Source organism: Pollicipes pollicipes, unplaced genomic scaffold (genome assembly GCF_011947565.3).
Source record: "Pollicipes pollicipes isolate AB1234 unplaced genomic scaffold, Ppol_2.1 Scaffold_6052;HRSCAF=7182_pilon_pilon_pilon, whole genome shotgun sequence".
NCBI classification, from domain to species: domain Eukaryota; kingdom Metazoa; phylum Arthropoda; class Thecostraca; order Pollicipedomorpha; family Pollicipedidae; genus Pollicipes; species Pollicipes pollicipes.
This window is the reverse complement of record NW_023596805.1, coordinates 18,895,768-18,913,002: the sequence shown is the minus strand read 5'-3', so window position 1 is coordinate 18,913,002 and position 17,235 is coordinate 18,895,768. Positions and strand designations below refer to the sequence as shown.

The 17,235-nt window shown below is 63.5% G+C and overlaps 1 protein-coding gene across 10 annotated transcripts in view; it reads right to left on the bottom strand.

Moving 5' to 3' along the window:
* The window catches only part of Ank2 (Ankyrin 2), a 173,651-nt gene that overhangs the window by 119,216 nt on the left and 37,200 nt on the right, over positions 1 to 17,235 (bottom strand). Inside the window, exon 1 of one of the 10 annotated variants that reach the window (XR_005094930.1) lies at positions 12,548 to 13,118. The exons of 8 other annotated variants lie outside the window; for them this stretch is intronic. The gene's annotated coding sequence lies outside the window, so the exon portion shown is untranslated. Of the gene's footprint in view, positions 1 to 9,247; positions 9,539 to 12,547; positions 13,119 to 17,235 lie in introns of those variants that run through there. One more of the 10 variants, XR_005094929.1, reaches the window with a different exon arrangement.

Here is a 17,235-nt window from a genome sequence, read left to right as displayed (position 1 = left end):
CGGCCTTTGAGCCATAAAACGAGTGGAAATGCGCCCTTAATACAAAACCCGCACGATGTCCCGGTGGGAACAGTGAATTTTTTAACAAGGCCAACATTTCTTCAGTGGCCCAAGCTCTTCCGTTCTCCATATAGCAACGCCTCCTCCGTGCCACACCACGCTGGTGACTCGGTACTGAGACGTCGAGTCCCTGTGCCGCAAAGCTCAGCTGGCAGTTTCGGGGCTCGTTACCGGCTGCGTTCCGGTTTTCCCACGGCAACTGATGGGGACATTGCAACGCCAATGACAGCAACAGTTGGACAAGTTATACGACAGCTACACCGATAGAACCGCCGCCATTCGCCGATACGAAAGGTCAGTGGGCTACGCCCGTCAGCCGCCGGCCGAGGGCAACGACGCAGGGCGTCAGCGCGAGCCCAGACTGCTCAGCTCCCGCCGCCGTCAGGCGATGACGCCGGCCGGCTCACTGACGGCCCGCTGACCTTCTGATGACGTCCTGCTGATGTTCTGGTGACGTCTCGCTGACCGGACCGACCCTCTTCAGTCGTTGGGCCGCTGAACACCCTATCGATCACGCTCCTGCTCATGTCCTTGTCCTTGTGCTCGTCCTTGCCTGTGCCCATGCCCATGCATCTGAGCAATCCAAGATAAGCTCCAGGCTACTAATGCCCATCGTCGCAGGGAAAACAAGATCGCAGAGCCGAGCAATCTCAGCCAAATGTGACATGTGACACATGTGACACATGAAAACAAACATAGCCGCGTCAGCAGCGTTATCATGTCACTGAATTTCCGTCGATTAGATGACGTTTCAACTGTCAAATAAAAGGGTGTGACCCGTAGTCGCTTGAGATGCACCATACAGCAGTGCATAGTGAAGCTCCCGCGAGCGGGCAACAAAATGACGCTGCCCCACCCCGCAGCCATGTCCCTGCTGCGACTGGCCAGTACGAATCTTTTAATCATTCTTTTATTTTCGTGGCAGGACAGAATACCTGCACACCAAACCTGTGCTTCGTGGCCTGGTGACTCAAAAGAGCTGGCCGAGTTCTGCACGCAGCGCCTCACAGGACCGGTGGAGGGCGATCGAAGGCCGTCATTAGGGGCGTCATTTGTTATTCGAACTCCAGATAGCAGCCTGTTTCAGCTACGCCGACAACTTGCACCTGTTCTCAACTGGCCCGACCCGGTGAATATTTTGCCTCGTTGTTTTGGAGGGACCCATTACCAACTGCAGCCAACGACGAGCCACCATATTGCCGAGTACACGTCTGCCAGGCACAGGAGGACCTGACGTCCCGAACAGATGCCTCGTAAAAGGTACGCGGGGGGAGACGACCAGCCTGCTACGTCAGCGTGGCGACTATGTCCTGGCCGCCTCCGCCTCGGTCGTCCTCTCGCCTGCACCTGAGGCTGACCTTCGCCCGCCGTCTCCGCGACCTCGGCCTGATCCCCGCCCGTGCCGGCGAGTGGCGCCGGTCCCGCGGGAGGCGGCGACACAGCGCCGCTCGGCGCGACGCCATGAGGAAGCGCCTAGGGGCCTGGCGACGACCTGACGCCGCCTGCCGCCGCCCCCTGGGGCGCGGTGTTCCGAGACGGGCGAGCCGCTGCCGTTCAGCTCTGGCCGCCGCCAGACGGCCGCTCCGGCCGAGTTTGGGCCCGCGGGACGCACACAGACGTTCGTCCGTGAGACGCCGATAAAGGCCGCCACTGACGCGGGGCGGCGCAGACACAGAAATCGATGGCAAACGGAACAGCAGGGCGTGGCAGTTCGCGACCGGCTGAGCTGGGGGAGTGGGGTCAGCACCCCTGCTGTGACCGCAGGCCTGATCACTGGCCAAAGGTCAGAGATCGGGGATGAGAGCTCAGGTATGACTCTCTCCCGGTCAACCGGCCAGATGCGCGAGTCCGTCCGGCCTCCTCCGCCGCTCCTTCCTGATGGCGGCCGCCGTCCATCGCCCGGCCAGCTGGAGCCCAGCGTCCGAGCTGATCACCGGACGCTCCGTCCGACTGCGGTCCGCCTGACCTGACCCGACCTGACCTGGCCTGACCTGACCTGACCTGACCCGACCTGACCCGACCTGACCTGATCTGACCCGACCTGACCTGATCTGACTAAACGACACGGCACCGCGCTCCGCTGCTGTCCACCAGACGACAGAGCTGACCACAGTGGACGCTGCTCAGGAGTCGCCGAGAGCGGAGGCGGGCCCGCGGGGCGGACCTGTTGCCGGCGCCGGCCGCGCGCCGGCCGGCGCCGCCGCTGGCAGGTCAGTGTTCAGCCGGACCGGGGCGGGTCACCAGACCCGGCCGACATCACCGGCCGGCTCACCAGACCCGGCCGACGTCACCAGCCGGCTCATCAGACCCGGCCGACGTCACCGGCCGCCTCACCAGACCTAGCCGACATCACCAGCCGGCCCATCAGACCCGGCCGACGTCACCGGCCGGCTCACGGCCGATCCAGCAGCGAGGCCTGGGGTGGGATCCAGCTCCGGACACCGGCCGATCCAGCAGCGAGGCCTAGGGTGGGGTCCAGCCCCGAATACCGGCCGATCCAGCAGCGAGGCCTGGGGTGGGGTCCAGCTCCGGACACCGGCCGATCCAGCAGCGAGGCCTGGGGTGGGGTCCAGCCCCGAACACCGGCCGATCCAGCAGCGAAGCCTCGGGTGGGGTCCAGCTCCGGATTCCGCACCGCTGGCCCGAAAACCAAGCCCCAAGATAAAGACAAACTCTGCGTTTACTCCCTCTGGAAGCCGGGGGATGGCTCCGTTGCTCCCTCCTCCCACCCCCTCCTCCCCTCCTAGGATCCGGTAACGCCGCCAGACGCCATCTCCTAGGAGCCGGCTCCCGCAGTATAACGGCAGTGCAGGCGGGCAGCGCTACAGTCCGTCCTCCCCGCGACACAGGGACGTCGCGCAGGCGGAGACGGCGCCTCCGTGACCAGTCCAACCTCCACAAACCAGGCGCCGCATCGGCGTCAGGAGCATCCGTGGCTCGGACAGCGAACGACGAAACCGCCTGTTTTGTCTGCCGGTGGCTACAAGGCGAGCCAGCACCACCCGGGGGCCGTATTAGACCGCAGCGGACGGAGATAACGAGCGCTCCAGCTGCGGAGCGCCGGTGGAGACCGCGGACGTCCAGCCGCCCCGACCCAGCGCCGCCGCCGCCGGCGGTGCGGGGTCACCGACCTTTCGAATGCGGAGGTCGCTGTCGTCGGCCGAGTTGTGAGTGGAGTCGAGGCTGGGCTTCCTGCCGCAGGCCAGGCAGCGGCACAGCCGGCCGTCCATGGCGCCGTGCGGGCACGACCGGCAGCCACTCATGGACGCGCCGCTGCCGCCGCCGCTGCCGCTGCTGCCGCCGCCGCCGCCGCCGGCACCGGCTGCAGGTCAGTCGTGCAGCACGCGGCGTCGCCACCACTGCCGCCGCCACATCGATCGACGCTTTGAAGCCGCCGCGAGACGGCCGGCGCGGCGGCGGCGGCGGCGCGCGCCACCCGGGGCGGGGCCGCCGGCCGACCCCGGATACCGTCCAGGGGCCGGCGACCGCCCCGTGCCCCGCTGCGCTGCACCTGCACACACCCGGAGACTCGTGATGCCGTCACGGACGCCGGGGCGCAGGTGACGGCCGGCCCTGAACTCTGGGCTATGACGGCTCCGAGAGCACTGGGCTCTGAGCTCTGACCTATTAAGGTTCTGGGCCCTAAGCTGTGAGCTCTGAGCTCTGAGCTATGAACTAAGAGCTCTGGACTCTGGGCTCGGCTCTGGGCTCTGAACTCTGAGAGCTCTGGGCTCTAGGCTCTGAACTCTGAGAGCTCTGGGCTCTGGATTCTTGGCCCTGAGCTCGGAGCTCTGGACTCTGGGCTCGGCTCTGGGCTCTGAACTCTGAGAGCTCTGGGCTCCGGATTCTTGGCCCTGAGCTCGGAGCTCTGGACTCTAAGCGCTGGGATCTGAGGCGGCCCGCCCCAGAGGGAGCAGGCCGCCGGTCGGTCCACGGCCGGACGGTGGCCTCGGCTGCACTTAACGGCCAGAGCGGGGCGGACGCACAGAGCCGACAGAAAGGTCGCCGGCAATTACAACGATGGCCCCCTCGACCGCCCAGCCATCGATCCCACACGTTTCCCGGCTCCAAACTATGGTATGCGCTTGCGTCCCGGAATTCTAAGCCAAGAGAAAATGCACCGGGTGTTTGCGACATGTGAACGCAGCTCAACAAATAGGCCGTACTCGTCCTGCATTCGATGGCTGGCAACAGTGCCCGACAGGTGTGCTGACCCCTACCCCCTGACAGCATTGTGCCATAAAGCGCACCGCATAACACACGGTCAGCCTGGCAGCTGGCGGCCGGGTCCAGCTGGTGGGACATTTCACACCACACGGGCACGGCGGTGACCGCGGCGACAGGCTGCATGTAGCAGGGACGGCGTGCCGGGACAATGTGTCAGCGGCGCTTGTGACGACAGGTACGGGGGTCACGTGACGGCCATCGGCGCGGTTGCCGCACAGCCCGATACTCCCCACGGGTCACGTGGTCGTTGGCCAGCCAATGGCTATGGTCCCGCTCCCTCTGCAGCGGCCGGTCCAGGCCCAAACAGAGCAGCGGTCCGTGCCGCCACCGGCCCGAGCTCTCGGTGACGAGGGTGGTCCAGCTCCGCGGCCCGGGCTCTCGGTGACGAGGGGGGGGGGGGGGCCCAGCTCCGCGGCTCGAGCTCTCGGTGGCGAGAGCTGCCTAGCTCTGCCGGTCCGAGCTCTCGGTGACGAGGGTGGCCCGGCTCCGCGGCTCGAGCCAGGGCCTGGCTGTGGGCCGTCCGACAGGTGTCGGCCGCCGGCCGGCTCACTGGCTCGGCCTGACTCTGCCCTTTCATCTGGGTAAACACGTCTCACGTCGAGAGAATGAGCCAACGCGAGGCGCCGGCCCAGCGGCCAGGCGGGGCCGGCCGGCGGCGGACGGCACCCCCGCCGTCACCGACCAATGGGGGCAGCGCTCACCCCAGGGCTGACCTGAACTCAGAACTGGCGTGACCTGAGACGGTCAGGAGCCGGGTGGAGTGCCGCCCAACGGCCCATCAGAACAGAACATTCGCCTGTAGACGGAACCCACATACTCTGACTCAAAGTCAGTCCAATCACAACATTGACGGAGTATGTTTTGAGAGGCGCGACGCTTCTGGGAAGTGCTAATTCATCAGGCACGGTCCCAAAACCCTATCACAGCTCATTATGAACACCGCGAACGCGCTCCAGCAGCTTCTAAAATAGATGCGATTTCTCCTAATTCGACATGTTTAGACAACCACATGGCAACCATTAGATTACTTCCATCCATAAATGAAATCAATAAAGCTATCAGTGTCCGCACAGCCGCTAGCTGGCCCCGTCGGCAACGACAACTCCAAGCACAAAATGGCATCACTGCGTCTGGATACATCCCCAGGACTGACGGCTCTGCTGGACAACTTCGGGGGCAACCCTGCTCGCCGGCATCAACGCTGTCTTAAAACCTCACCTTGATGCCAGGTCTGGGGTCCTAGGTCCTCAGCACCCTCACGCCCCTAAAGTAGCATTTTGAACTTGGAACTTGGACTGAACCTGAACTCACCTTGACATTGGAAGCCCATCCACCCTATCGGGTAAGCTCACTCGTCCTGGGACGCAGCTACCTGGCCAATCTGTGGCGTCATCACCCACGCCTATTGCTAACTTGGCCGACAGACGAAATATGCACCGTGATTGGCAGCGTTTCCACAGCAACGGTCTACGCATGCCGTGATCGACGGAGGTATTTTTTACCACAACCTTGCCAATAGCCGTGCGATATGATCACATCCGAGTGCATCACTGTTGCGCGCTGTACACTTCGATGGGCTGAATGATCTCATACCGTTCCTTTCCTGCGCTTGGACTTGGTGGAGCGTCCGACGCCGTTCGTGACGTAGGAGGAAGCTACCTCAGTGGACGGCGCCTGCCTCAGCAGCACGGGTCCAGGATCTCCAGCATCACCAGAGGTCCGAAGTACCACCTTGACTCACCAGGCCGTCCGGTTCACAGGCCCTAGCCCCCCCCCCCCCCCCCCGCCTCGCAGTTCACGCAGCTGTTGACGGGGGCGCCAGCTGGCAGCCGGCGGCGCCACATTCCTGCGCGGCCCGGCGACCACGCCCCGCCGCCGCAGGGCTGCGCAGGACTGACGCCTGACCGGGGCGTCTTCACAACCTTACGTAATATACTGTGCAATGGACGTCCCTGGTGTAATTTGTCGCGGCCGACCCGGATGAAGGAGAAACCAGCGGGGGGGAGAGCCATGTTGCAACTGAGCGTGCAGAACGTCTCTCATTTGAAATACGACGTGATAAAGATACAGTTGCCCCAAAGCGGCAATTGTGTGTTTGATCTGTGATTTTTTGTGACAAAAAACGATTTTTCGTCACTCAGCACACAATATGCCGTTTTGCTTCGTTGCCACCCCAGTCGCGGCCTTTTAAGGCTCAACATGGCGGCGCCGTCACGCGTTCGTGCCTAGCCGCCACGGAAGCCCCATCTCTCCACTGCAGCCCCATCAGCTGTCACGGAGGACGACCCCACCTCTTAACTGCAGCCCCATTATCTATCGGCTCAAACCGACGTGCAATGCCATGATTACATTAAAGAGAAACCAGGGTCGGCAGCAGCCGGATGAAATAATTTCGCCAGCCGGTTTAAGCCGGTTAAAACCGGATGACAACCTATTGGTGGTAGAACCTGGCAGAAACTAGTGACCACTGAAATGGTATAGCATGTCGGATAATACGGTAAAAATAGCATTATTACTCGTCCAAAAACCAGGAGAATGGAAAGAGTACATTATTTCGGCAACATGCTGAAAATGACCACAACTAGTTAATGGCCGGTTACAATCAAAAGCATTTCCCCCTTTTGAGTTTCGGCCAGTTCATGTCAGTTTAAACCGGCAAAACAGGACTTGGCAGAGACTAGGTTTAAGGGACTAAGAGGGAGGGACCCAGGAATAACCACCCGGGAAGTGAGCCCATCTGCTGTTTCCCACGGTCCGCAGTCCTGCCGTGCGGTGTACGACGGCGCGTTCCACGGCTTGCTCCCCGCCGAGCGGGTACTGGGACAGGGCGGCTCTCCGCCAGCTCGGCGCCGGCATCGGCCTCGTTCGTCACCCTGACTGGGTGTCAGCCAGCGGCGGCGCTGGTGTCGGCCAGCGGCGGCCCTGGTGTCAGCCAGCGGCGGCCCTGGTGTCAGCCAGCGGCGGCCCTGGTGTCAGCCAGCGGTGGTGGTGGCTTCGCCGACAGCAGAGTGGCCGGGGCGCCGGAGTTGCCCGAGCGTCGCCGACCCGGGGCCACATCGGGCCGGCCCGTCCCAGCCCCGACCGCCACAGAGCGGCCGAGCACCAGCCCCGCAGCCGGCGGACGGGGGCCGCTCTGAGGCCGCACCGGGCCGGCCCGTTCCAGCCCCGACCGCCACAGAGCGGCCGAGCACCAGCCCCGCAGCCGGCAGACGGGGGCCGCTCTGAGGCCGCACCGGGCCGGCCCGCCCAGCCCCGACCGCCACAGAGCGGCCGAGCACTAGCCCCGCAGCCGCAGCCGGCGGACGGGGGCCGCGGATGGGGACGGAGGGCGGGGTGGGCAGCGGGCGCTGCATTCTCATCGGCTGAGCGGCGCGCCGAGCGATGCGTCCTGAATACAAACAGACGGCCGAGGACGGGCGTCCAGCCAGCCTGTAAAACTTCCAACCACCACGACTGGTTAGTCCGGGTCCTGCTCAGACAAAGCCACATTCGGGTCGCCGTCGGAGCTACAGTCAAGCGGAAAGAAGATGGATCCTGGATATCCGACGTTAGTCCAAGTCCGGACAACGCATCAAAATTTAGAAAAAGTAAACTTTGGTGGCAGTTTTACGGGAGGATTGAGATGACGTACTAGTACCACGGATGGAATCATTGCTCGGACTATCGTCCTGGTCGAGGACAATAGTCCGAACAATTCCTCCATCCCAGATATCGGTGGGTCGGAATGTGGGCGACGTCACATAAACAGCACTAAAACGGCCAGGAAACCGTCTGGCAGCATTTCAGCATCGCCGTCGCTCTCCCAGGCCTCTCTTCGCCCTCCCTATGCCTCCCGTCGCCCTCCCCAGGTCTCTCTTCGCCCTCTCCATGCCTCCCGTCGCCCTCCCAAGGCCTCCCGTCGCCCTCCCCAGGCCTCTCGGGGGTGTCCCCAGGCCTCCCGGGGGTGTCCCCAGGCCTCCCGTCGCCCTCCCCGGGCCTCCCGTCGCCCTCCCTAGGTCTCATGTTGCCCTCCCTAGGTCTCCCGTCGCCCCTCCCCAGGCCTCCCGGGGTGTCTCCAAGCCCTGCCGTGATGGCTGGCGGCATCCGCAGCACGGCGGCGCCACCGCTCGGAGCCGGCAGCGACTGCACCACTTCGGGCGGACCGAGAGGAGGAGCAGAGGAGACTGCGCCATTTCAGCCCGGCCGGCCCACAGAGACCGCGCCATTTCAGCCCGGCGGTCAGGCGGAAGCCACTCTTAATGACGCGACCGCCGAGGCGGCGGCAGCGCGGTGGCGCGTGCCCAGAGGCGAGCCGCCGCGGAGCCGCCGCTTATTGGAACGCTCGGAGCGCCGGACGACGGCGGCCGACGGCCCACTCGAGCCGGCAGAGCGGCGCCGGCGGCCCACTCCAGCCGGGCAGAGCGGCGTCGACGGCTCACTCCAGCCGGGCAGAGCGGCGCCGGCGGCCCGCTCGAGCCGGGCAGAGCGGCGCCGACGGCCCACTCCAGCCGGGCAGAGCGGCGCCGGCGGCCCACTCCAGCCGGGCAGAGCGGCGCCGGGGCCGGCCGGCTGTTCAAACACGGCCACCGCTCCAGCCGCCGCTGCACCTGCAGCTGGCCATCGGAGGACGTGACGTGACGTGACGCGACGTGACGTGACGTGACGGGAAGTGACGCGGACGGGGAACGGCAGGAGATCGGGCTACCAATCAGCCAGCCGGCCAGCCCTGCCCTTCAGGCCGCCCTCCGTCGGCGAGCGTCGAACACGACACCGACGCACAACGCCCCAGCAGCAATTAGTTGCAAGCACATTGTCGCATTGTTATTGATTCAGCGGTCTGCCCGGGATAGCAGGGGTAAAAAACCAACTGAGGAAGGCGAGGAACATCCGACAAAGATTACCAACGACGAATTGTCTCAGTGGGCCAGCTCTCGATCCGTTTCTCGCTCTCGCTCCGTCTCTCGCCACGCATTATACTCACCCCGAGACTCCCCAACGAAGGGAACTTCCTCTTTAAGTAGTTGCTCATGTCCAAAAGGACTGTGTTCGATGTCTCTCCACAAATATCCGGGTGACGTCACCGGGTGACGTCACGCGTGTCGTTTCGTTCGGCGGCGGCCGACAGCGTCCGGGAAGTGCGCGCGGCTGTCCACGTGGCAGCGCCGGTGGCCGGCCACCAGGTCCCCGGCAGCAGGCGGGCTCTCGGTCGGCGCCACGGACAGGTGAACGGATCGACAGCTCGGCACCCCAGGCTCACTCCGGCCGCCTCGTCGCCAGCAACTGGTGCCGACGGCGGCGGCGGCCGGCGCGGCCGCCAGCTGGCCGCGGCGCCCACAGCCGCCGCCGCGCGGAGGCGTTTGCTCGCTGTCACACAGCGCGCGCCGCCTCAGGTGCTCCGGGACAGGCAGTTGTTTGGCGCGTGCTCTTGGGAGGCAGCTGCTCCAGGGCGGGCGACGAAGCAGCGAACTGTGACGGACTGCGGGTTACGAGCGCCGCCTTCCGCTGCCCAAAATCACGCCCGCGATGCGCCCCTGCCGCTGCGATGAGAAATCGCCTATTTTTAGCGGGCGCGCCGGCCAGGGCTGCCGGCACCGACGGGCGCCGCAAAAACGCCGCCTGCCGGCCTGGCCCGGCCCGGCGGCCCGGCCAGGGAGGGGCCGCACCGCCAGGTCACCGTCGCCGGCGGCCGGCCGGGCTCCAAGACACAGCGCTGCGGGGGCACAGGTGCCGCCGCCACAGCTGTACACAGGTCACGGTGTGAGGCGACAGAATGTTCACGCGTCGCCAGCGCACCGCCGGCCGTGCTGTCGGTGGCGGCTTGTTACCAAGTGCCCGTCGAGCAGCTGACACCGGTCCCGCCGCATGAACTCGTACGTTGCGCGACGCGCCGTGTGATGGTAGCGACGACGGGAGTGTTGCTCCGATCTCCCAAGTCGTAAACAATGGGCATCTCGAACTACCTCTCGACCTGCGCCTTGCCGCCAGAGACCACGTGTAGACGTTGGACGACCACAGGAGATGACTGCTCCTTTGAGCGAGCGACACATCCCTCCCCCCTTACCAGGTCGCCATCATACCGGCGCACGGTGCCCCTGACCCCCCCCCCCCCCCTATGACTGGTGTCGCGTGTAAACAGGCCGCCCCCGTCCCATGCGGCCCAAGGGGAGGGGGGCGTTCATCAAGTGCTGCGGAGAAGGCGGTGACATCATCGAGCAATGCGATCTGCGCTTTCCGGGCTCGCTCAGCGAAATCAGGGGAAAATCAAAACATCCGTCCTCGTCAATACTGCTGCGATGTGCAGATTCTTCGTTCAGCTGCCACACACAGCAAGCAGCATTTCAATCAAATTTACCAGAGATGTGTGCATTCCTTGCACCCATATTTCGACCGCCGGTCCAGACGCCACCAGAGCCCCGTTAAGCGCCCCTAGAGCCTTGAGAAACATTCTCTGGACACCAATGAATCGGGGGGACAGGCACAACTCGTCTGGACTGCTCCGGACACTTCGTTTGAAATTGCATGACAAGACAAGGACGCGTGGTTATCCACAGTTACATACATGCTGAAGCGTGCCATTTAAGTCACAAAATCATTCAGCCTTTTCCAAGAGAGCTGCGATCATGACCATGAACAAACTATCCTTTTATCTTGACATCTCAAAATACAAACAGAACATACAGTGCACGCCAAACAGTCTTCCTTCTCGCCTAGAATGTTGTTAACAACTCCCATTGTTTCTTCTTTTGTCCACAAAATATGCAAGGCAGCTCGACCAAAGGCCTGGAATGTCCAGCCAGCCTGGCAACGTAACTAAGATAGCCACCGACCGCACCCGAACGCCACGAGTGAGCACCATGATTCAGATCTCCGGCCTTGTGACATCTCAGAATGAGACCTCTCGGAAGTCAGAGCGTGATCGCTCAGAACGTCACCTCTCGCGACCTCTCAGGGCGCGGAAGCCGAACGTCCCGGGTCTCCGTCTTTCCAACCTTCCGAGGACCGCCGTGTCGAGACGTCCGCTCATATCAACCGGCGGTGTGCCTGCTTGCTATCGTCCATCTCAGGCTGTTGCTCTGAGCACGACGCAGCCGGCAGCCAGTCACCGAAAGCCTCGTCGAGCGACCGTGCTGCCATCTATCCTGCCGACGGTGAACTGCCGCCCGGCCAGCCCGTGGTAACAGCAGCCGACACGTGCGGCAGAACCAGCGCAGCGGGTAACTGGCCGCTGGTGGGTGGACTGGCAACTGAACACACCGAGCGGCCGACCTCGCCCGCATCTCCCGCCCGCACATCCGGCAACGGGCCCTCCCCAGAGCGCAGCCCCGCCCCACACGGCACCGCGCTGAGGACCCCCTCCTTCAGACTCGTCAAAGCTGAGCTGGAGTATGGTGGGTGGGGGTGAGACAGCCTGGGCTCCGGCCGACTCTCACCATGGCAGCGAGCCGGCAGACGGCGTTGTTCAGTCGATCGAAGCCGCCTCCGACTCTCAGCGTTCAAATGGTCCCACAAAGCGCAACTGCATAAGTCCTCCCAGCTGGCGTCCATGCGACTTCACAAACCGAGACGACTTTTCTGGTCATCAGAGGCTTTGAGACGGTGAGCCGGTGCAGGCCCCTCAGCTGTCCGACCCGTCTCCTCCCACCGCGCACCAGTGAACCCACGACTCTAGCCGCCTGCGTCGACGACAGCGCGAGCGCCATGCTCAGCGAGACACCCGAGGTCGGTGTCCGAGCGGGCTATCGAGCCCTGAGCTCGGTGCCAGGGCCAAGCTCAGGGCAGGATGAGGAGATCCGAGCCGGTTCGGGCACGCGCCGCCGGTCCGCCCGCCAGTCTCAGCTCTAGCTGCGGTGCGAGCGACGACATAGGCTGATCGCTTTCGCAGCCTCGCAGCGCTTCGACGGCTCGGCTGATGCGGCGCCCAGAGCGGCGGCATCAGATCACGACACTGAGGAACTGGCACAGCACGCCCCGGACACGACGGCAGCAGGGGTTCCAGGCTCAGGGAGTGAAGTTTGTCAAAATGGGGAGCATGCACTCAGCAACTGAGAATCGGAAGAGCTGGCCCGACCTCGCAAGGCCATGGCGGCGTACTGACATGTCCCTGGACTGTGTGCGCCGATCTGGACGGGGCACACGCGCGTGACGCGGTCTGTACTCTGGTACATCTGGAAACGACAACACAGCAGAACATCTCGCGATCAGAACAGCTTCGAAGCAGAACATCTCGTGGCACAACGGTCTGCACAGCCCGAAATCCGAGACACTTGTGTGACAGACTCACCCGAAATGAAATCTTGCGGCCGAGCTTTTCGGACATACTGGCAGCGGTGAGCTGAGCTGAGTTCAGCTGGCCCGAGCACCAGCCCAGCAGCTACACCCGGCACCGGCCGCGGTCAGGTCACGGCCCGGCGGCTCCCAACGGCCGGACGGTGCGCCGTCCCCGCCGCAGCCCGGGTCACTCAGATCACCCGGGTCACGCTCAGGTTACTCGGACCACTGGGATCGCGTTCGGATCACTCGAATCGATCGGGTCACGCCCTGGTCACTCAGGTCGCGCCCGGGTCACTCGGGCCGCCCGGGTCACCGTCGCAGTCCACCGGTACCGCTCAGGTCACGCCCATGGCAGTGATCACCGGGCAGACTTTTTATTCCAAGGCCGGAGACTACGGCTCCGAACACAACACCAATCACTGGCCACGTCGGACAAGTTCGTCCAATCAAAGGCTGCAGCCGATCGGTTTCCAAGGGGAACCGTCACTCTCCGCCAATCGCACACCGTCTCCCAAAGCACCGAACAATCAGCGGGGACCACCAACGCCGACAACCAATGGGCGGAAGGCACCAGTCACCCGGTCAGTGTCCCGGCTGACAGTGGCGGTGGCCGGGGGCTCGGCCCGTTTAAAGGCCCGGCGGTCGCCCCCTCCCCCCGCCCGGCGCGGCCTCTGCCCCGCCGCGGTGTTTAGCGGGTCGGCCGGGGCGCCGCGCGCCTGTTTATTTGACATGCGCGTCGCCCCGGCGGCGGCCTTGAGCTATTCCGGCCACCGCCGTCGGCAGACACCGGCAAAATAACTCCTCCACCGTTAGACACCGGCGATCGACCTGCGACAGGAGCCGACGCGACCGATACCAGCGAGACAAGCGGCGGCGGCGCACACGTCATATCCGAGACGGCACAACCGCGGGAGCGCGTAGCTGTCAGCTCACACCGCTCGCGCCGCCGCCGCCGGGGCCGATCACGGGGTGGAGGTGTCGTCAGCCCGGGACGGAACGGCCGGTCATCGGCCGCGAATCGGATGACCTCAGACGGGCGTGTCATCATCCGCCGGACCCGAGGGGCGGCCCCTGGCCGAGGCGCACGCCGCTGGAGTGCCGGCTAAAGCCCAGACTGAGCCGGGAGCGGGGACAAGAGCAGAGCGGCCACCCTAGCATCGGCCCCCGGCCCTGGACACGCTCCTTGCCCTGAGTTGCCTCTGCCGCCGCGCCGACGGTGCCGGGGCACTACTGCCGCCGCCGCCGCCACGCCCCCGCCCGGCCCGCCGGAGTAAACAGCGGCGCAGGCCGGCCAGCGGCCGCGCCCAGCGCCGCTGATGCAACGAGCCGCGCGTGCTGCACAGGGGCCGACACAGGGCGCTGGCCGCCACCCGGGGGTCGGGATCACGCCCGCATGACGCGCATGCCGGCATGTGTGACATTGCTAGACTCCAGACGCGGCCTGCTGGCTCCCCGCCGCCGGGCGTCGCCGGGACGCGGAAGCTGGCGGGCGGCGAGGCGGCGCAGCATGGCCCTGCCAGGAGAGCCCCGAGCGCGGGCCTCAGGAGAGACGGGCCAGCCACCAGACGGGCCAGACGGGCCAGCCAGGAGAGACCAGCCCGCAGCGGCGGCAGCAGCAGCTGCAGCACCTGGCAGCAGCGTCCAACTCAATGTTTGTCACGGACTGCTGGTCTCAATACTGGACCCAAGCAACCGAGCTTAATGCCAAAAACAACAACAGCGGGAAGAACTTTGGACTTCTTGAAAACACTTCTCGGGAAAATCTCGTCCGCATCGAACTTGATGACGCTGCGCTTAAGCCAGGACAGGCTCACAGGCTTACGTCCCAGCGTTGACGGGGGGGGGGGGGGGGGGACGACAATCACAGGATGTGACTCGGGTACAGCCCTCACTAAACGATGTCCACTTTAGACGTGCCACCCCTGAGTCGACACTGCTGCCTGTCTCCCCGCCGGGATCGGCGGCTGACCCACCGCCAATCCCTGTCACGGCACCGCCCTCGTCCTCCCCACGGAAGATTTCTGACAGAATACGTGGCTGACATAACGGACTCTGCTTGGAGTATATTACCGGCGAAATGATCGGCGGAAATATGTCAAATTATCACTGAATTAGCGGCGAGGGCGGCGCTACTGAGAGTGCAGCGTCGCACCGGGAGCGCCCCGCTAACTCAGAGCTCGTACCCGGGGCGAGGGTGTGACACCTGTCACCACGGCACTGCGGCGAGAGACCGCCGTCGTCTGGTTACCAAACCCGTGTATAGGTGGCAGCACTATACTGACGGCGGCGCATCCGGCCCGCGCCGGCCGTGCGCAATGTCGTTAAATGCTTCGGGAGCGCTGACGGGTATTGTAAGGCGCCAGAGAATGGCGGACGCTGGCAGCAGCTGTCCCCGCTCCAGCCAGGCACGGAGCGCCGCCATAGAGCAACACACGGGCTGGGAGGGGGCGTGGTAATTAATCGTCCGTAGACATGCTAACGCACCGAGGCCGCCCAGGCCGGACCGAAGTTCCGAAGCACGATTGTCAGGACACAGCGATCGAAATTGGAAAAGTTTTCGCTGAGTACAATGAATGATAGGGGGTCTACATCGAATAAAGTTAATTTGTAACGGGACTTTCACGGCGAGAAGACGGTAGCATGGCAAACTTCACGCAGCTTGAGAGTTTGTAGGGCCCACTTCGGGAAGCATGGAGTCGTGGGATAGACGCCAACGGAGCTCTGCTAACGACAACTGCCCGCGCACTGAGACCTGCACACCTGACAACGGACCACTGCGTACGGGACCGGCGTCACGCTCTCCTGCGAGTGTGTCTGGTGTTATCACGAGCCGACGCCGTGCGGCCAGCGGTCTGAGCCGATACCCCGCCCGCCGATCACCCAATCGGCGTCACCAATAGCACGGAACAGGCGCAATAGGCGCATCAGCCGTCGTCTGGGGTGACAGACCGAGCCTGCTGACCACGCCCGGCGGCCACCCGTCCTGTCACTGTTATATGCTGGAGTGTCCTGGCATGTAACGCTCCAAAGCTACACTTGCAACCTTATCACAATGCTGATTTAACCGATCATGCAGGAAAATTCAGTTCAAACGTTGCTGTGATGATGCTGATTTTGATGATACTCAGTAACGACGTTTAATGACTTTGAATCGTGACGATATTTAACTTCCGGCCTTCGCTTTAGGATAGCACACTGGAACACCCGGACTGCATTTTCCATAGGTTGCTTATATCGCGACAGTAAGTGTCGCAGCAGGATTTCATCCAAGCGACCAAATCGGGTCACCGGAGGCCTTTTTAGTCACGGGGCCTCTCCTCGTCGCTGAAGGGGCCCTGATCGCCTTATTCGTAGGAGCTTTGTGAGAGTGAAATAGAGGATATGGGATCCTATTTTGAATCTCAGGGACCCTTCTCAGGTTTTAAGAAACTTAACGATCCTGAACTTCCATCAATACTGGGGTCTTCGGCAGCAGGGGACCCCGCCATCTCCACGAGGGGGGACAGGGCATGGCCCCAAAAGCTTCTTCTCGGTTATGCCACTGCGGTAGATACCATTGCAGCGCATAAATAACAGCCCTTTGATATCAGCACTGCAGCACTGCAGCTGTGGGATCCTCGTCGCTACGAAACAATAAGACGAAACTCAGGACTAGAGAACAACACTCGTTCGGAAAAGTATCAATAAAATGAGCTTGCATCTGTCGTCAGCTTTCCGCGTGCCAGACGTCAGCCGGGGGCAGCTGTGAAACACCACCATTGGGGCCTCTCAGCTGCGGGGCTTACCTTACGGTTGATCTCATCCACAACAGCTGGGATCAGGTTGACTGTGACCGGCTCCATTGCCGGCAACCTCCGGATTCTTCCGGGCTACCACCGGCCCAAAACACGACCGGCGCCCGGCATGGCGGAGAATCTCCTGCGCAGAGGTGCTCCTCGCCTCCCGTCACGTGCAGTTCTTCTGTCTCGCAGTCCTCCGCCGCGGAGATCCGGCCAGCGTCGCCAGCCGCAGGCGGCGACTCGCCAGCGATTGGCAACAGGACAGAGCGACGAGGGCGAGGGAGAGAGAGAGAGCGCAGACGCCACAGGGGGCACTGCGGGCCCGCCGCCGGTCCGAAAAGTCGATAGCGCCGCAGCAGGCCGCCCGCCACCAATGGCTGCCCTCGGCGGCCGATATGCAGCGGCCGTCTCTTCTCAAGCGGAGGCCGCAGTCGTTCATTCATCCATCAAATGGAAACGGATGGCCGTTGTCGAACGTGGCCCGTTCTCATCGGCAGAGCACGGCCAGACCCGACCAAGGCCATGTCCCGGGCGACAGCAACGCCATGCATCCAAGCATGCATCTCCGCGACACCTAAATACTTCGTAGATGCCGCATGTGACATAAAGCGTCAGGTTTGACATTCTTTTCTTTGATCCAACAACATTCCCTACAGTTAATCTTACATGGTAGGAATGGGAGACACGGGAGACGAACTTGGCCGCGACTTCCGTTCGCAGCCTTCCACAGTCGGAGTAAGTAGCGGGCTCACCCCTCCCACACAATTGGCTTGCGCCGGGTGAGCGACGCCTTGCTGTTGTTTCCAAGAAATTGCCAGTGGGCGGAGCCTATTTCTGGCGCAGCGCGCCTGGTCGTCACTAGATGGCCTGACCGTCGGTGCAGCCGCCGCCCAGCTCGATGGGAGCGGCCGAGACCAGC